This window comes from Felis catus, chromosome A2 (genome assembly GCF_018350175.1).
Source record: "Felis catus isolate Fca126 chromosome A2, F.catus_Fca126_mat1.0, whole genome shotgun sequence".
Lineage (NCBI taxonomy): Eukaryota > Metazoa > Chordata > Mammalia > Carnivora > Felidae > Felis > Felis catus.
This window is the reverse complement of record NC_058369.1, coordinates 56,253,642-56,257,738: the sequence shown is the minus strand read 5'-3', so window position 1 is coordinate 56,257,738 and position 4,097 is coordinate 56,253,642. Positions and strand designations below refer to the sequence as shown.

Sequence of the window (4,097 nt, the reverse complement as noted above, 5' to 3'; positions counted from 1 at the left end):
TTTTCTACTGGTCGTTTTTTCAAGGCATTTTGTGTTAGCTTTTTCGTGACCACTGTTTCATGAGCATCCTTCTGCCTCATGTTTTAAAAACTCTACTTTTGTTTTTTGAGAGAGAGAGAGAGACAGAGAGAGAGAGAGAGAGAGAGAGAGAGAGAGAGACAGCAGGAGCCAGGGAGGGGCAGAGGAAGAGACGGAGAGACTCTTAAGCAGGCTCCACATTTAGCGTGGAGCCCCAATGTGGGGCTTCGATCTTGCGATGCTGGGATCACGACCTGACACAGAACCAAGAGTCAATGCTCAACCGACTGAGCCTCCCAGGCGTTCTCCTTTTTAATCACTCCCTTCAACACCAGTATGTGGCTGGGATGTAAATCATGAACGGAAACCCCTATTTTCAGAGAGCAGTGTTCTTGCTGACACTTGGGGGTGCGAGAGCTATGTTGTCAGCCGTTTCCTCGTTTCCGTCTACGAGGAGATCCTTCAGGAGTATTGCAAGAGGCAGAATTATGGGTCAGAACTGTGGACACTTCGGGGGCCCCTTCGTTACAAATGCCCACACCGCCCTCCGGTCTGCAGTCCCCAGGCTGCGATGAGCGTGTTCCCTGTGTTACCAGGCAGCCACGCACAGCCATCTCCCCTCCTGCAAACACTCCCCTTCTGAGGGAATGTCCTCACTCCTCTGCTGACTCAGCCTTCGGTGGGAGCCTCCCTTACCAGCTCAGGGTGGACACATAGCCCTCTGAGTTTAGAATCCTGAGCCGAATGGCTGCAAGGTCGAGAAGCCATGGGACACACCTTTGCATGTGCGTGTAGGCTCTCCAGGCGTTCTTAGCGCGGCCAAAGCTTGAAAACACCACAGGGATCCAAACAGGGCACGGTGCTAAATAGGTAAGTGCCGTCTGATAGAATTCGTGCAAAGCCCACAAATGAAACGGTAACTTCTGGACCACACAGCCCCTCTGCTGGGGTTGAGGCAGAGGAGCCGGCAGGTGATAGCCCCCGAGTCGGGAAACGTCTTGAAGGTCAATGTGAGTGACGATGGACAGGACGCAGGTCGGGAGGGTGTGGCCTCCTCCAAGTTCAGGGGTCACAGGGCCAACATGTCCCTCTGGGGCTCTCTGATCATGGATATAGACCTCTAGACAGCAACTGTGGAAGGGCATGTCCAGGGCGTGGGTTGCAGGGGCGTAGGGTACAGACACAGTCTACCACGGTCCTCCAATGCATGGGGACTCTGTGGCCAATGCACATACATGTGTGAGGGACCGTCCACCCTGGCAGGGGCCGGGGCAGCCCCAGAGTACTAGCTTCCTCTCCCTGCCCCCCTTTTATGGCACAATATAAATGCCAGCTATTCTGGGGCGCCTGGGTGGCTCAGTTGGTTGAGTGTGAGACTTCAGCTCAGGTCATGATTTCGCGGTTCGTGGGTTCAAGCCCCGCGTCGCGCTCTGTGCTGACAGCTCAGAGCCTGGAGCCTGTTTCAGATTCTGTGTCTCCCTCTCTCTCTTCCCCTCTCCCACTCATGCTCTGTCTCTGTCTCTGTCTCTCTCTCTCAAAAATAAACATTAAAAAATTTTTTTAAATAAAATAAATGCCAGCTAATCTGGATGGTGGGTGGGTTCATTCAGTGTCTTAGAATGATTCTGGGCACACAGACAGTGCCATGTAAGTATAAGCTCTTGTCTTTTAGTTTTTTTTTTTAATGGTTATTTATTTTTGAAAGAGAGAGAAAAAGAGAGAGAGAGAGTGTGTGTGTGTGTGTGTGTGTGCGTGTGAGCTGGGGAGGGGCAGCGAGAGAGGGAGAGAGGGAATCCCAAGCAGGCTCCGTGCTGGCAGCACAGAGCCCGATGTGGGGCTCGATCTCACGAACCACGAAATCATGACCTGAGCCGAAATCAAGCGTCGGACACTTAACTGACTGAGCCACAGAGGTGCCCCTAGGCTCTTTTTATTTTCCCGAGGTTTGCAATATTTTGTCACCTGGAAAACGCCTACACCTGTGGCTGAGTTATTCCAACAGAGGCAACACGCCTGTTTGCCAGTTCCTCTCCTGAGCCCCCGTCGTGCTGGCCTGGCTCCCGCTTGCACTAGGCCGCCCTGACCCTCACCCCACCTCTAATCCTCTTGGGATGATTTTGGCCAAAGCTCTTCCTGTCTCTTGAACCCGGAAAGCTGCCTGATAGCCCAGCCATAGGCACTTCCTGGACTGCCGAGCGTCTGGGACACGCTGCAGAAGCCTGACAGATTTATGCTCTGCTTCTAGAGCAGTGGGTTTGGAGAGTTACACTGGGTGGGGCAGGGCACCGGTGAAAGGGAGATGCAAATGAATCGTCTTAAAGAGCTTACCCAGGGAACAGCCGGCCGGCCCTGCAGTGAACAATGAGGATGGCTGGGGCGAATTACCCGCTCAGCTGTCATCCCTAAGCAGAGAAGTGTCAGAGGGGACCGGAGAGCCCAGGAAGCACGTAAGGAAAAAGCAATCTGGGGCCCCCACCACCCAGGGAGGTGTGCTGGAGAGGGACATCCACACCAACTTCCTGCCTGCCTTGCAGAGGCTGGAGAGCTCATTCCCTGCAGCGAGGGCTTGGGATGTCCTTCCCTGGGCTTTTCAGGGCCCTCGCATAGTCATGGGTCAATATGCGCCGCTGCCCGCCCCGCTTCCCCAGCCCAGGCCCTTCCCTGCTCTTATGCCTCATCTCCTGTGTCTGGGAGGAGGGTCTGGCTTTTCCTCCAGCAGCATCTGGGGGCCCAGCGCCAGCCTCTTGACCCCCCACCTTCGTGACTGTGGCAGAGGCTGATCCGGGCCAGTTCTGCAGTGCTGCTCTGGGCTGGTTCCTGAGGGCCTGGACCTCCAGACTTTCTGGTGATGTCGGCAGGCTCCTGACCCCCTGTATTACAACTCTTTCTGCTTAATACAGCCGCGTGTTACGGACTGGATGCTTGTGTCCCCCACAATTCATATGTTGAAACCCTAACCCCAATATGATGGGATTTGGAAGTAAACAGGCTCAGATGAAGCCATGTGGGTGGAGCCCCCATGGGATTAGAGTCCTTACGAGAAGAGAAAGCGAGACCGACGACCCCGCTCCTCTCTCAGGCACGTGAGGGCACAGCAAGAAGCGGCTACGTGCCAGCCAGAAAGAGAACTCTCCGGAAACTGAACTCACCGACCCCCCTCACCTTGGACTCCCTAGCCTCCAGAACTGTGAGAAATAAATGTGTGTTGCTTACACCCCCAGCTTGTGGTGGTTTGTCATATCAGCCTGAGCTGTCTAGTACACTGAGTGATTTTGTTTTTGCCATGTTCCCCAACCTTTATGCTTTGCACATGGGTGGCCCTCCACTCTCATCGAGGCTTCCTGCACTTGCCGTGCTTTGCAAATGTTGTTCCCCCTGCCTGGGCTGCCCTTCCTTCCGCCCATCTGCCAGATGGACTCTTACTCAGCCTCTGTGGCAAAGCTGACATGCCATCCCTCTTCTGCTGTCCCCCCCCCCGTCTCTTTCTTGTGTCCATGATGCACAGAGTTGACAGCTTCCTCCCAGGCCCCCAGCACGTGGACCAGCATTTGCCAGGGCAACAGTTCACAAATGCCGATGGAGTGCCCGCCAGGGTCCTCGCCCCCCGAGGAGTGCGGCACAGACCAGGAATGCCCACACGTTACCAGCTGGTCTGGCTCTTTCTGAGCTGTGTGGCCTGGGGCAACTCCTGAATTTCTCTGTGTCCCGTCCGAAAAGTGAGGCTGTCGGGACTGTTTACACCCGTAAATGTCCTATCAGGGTCCCCAGCATGGGTCAAGTGCCATGCAGGTGATGGTGACCACTGTCAGTGGTCAGACAGACAACTGACAGACAGAGTGGGGAAAACTCTGCCCCAGCCCTGAGAGCCATGAAGGGAACAGTCTGTCTACGGTGGTCAGGGAGGACTTCCCTGAGGAGGCGACGCTTGAGTGGAGGAGATCTGGACACCTCTGAGCATCTGCCATCGCAGATACAGAGCTTCTTAGGCGGTGACACCCCCGGGGGGCGGGCCAGACAGTCAACCCAGCAGAAGGTGGGCTGTGCCAGGCATGCAGTGGCGCTCAGACGGAGGGAGCCTC

General features: G+C 55.3%; 1 protein-coding gene and 1 long non-coding RNA gene across 9 annotated transcripts in view; one reads left to right on the top strand and one right to left on the bottom strand.

Annotated features, from left to right (window-relative positions):
• Window positions 1-4,097, bottom strand: part of IQSEC1 (IQ motif and Sec7 domain ArfGEF 1) — a 689,800-nt gene that overhangs the window by 486,690 nt on the left and 199,013 nt on the right. The window lies entirely within an intron of this gene.
• Window positions 196-3,232, top strand: LOC123384139. The gene is made up of 2 exons (XR_006594823.1): window positions 196-888; window positions 1,962-3,232. It is a non-coding gene; the product is annotated as an uncharacterized LOC123384139 (long non-coding RNA).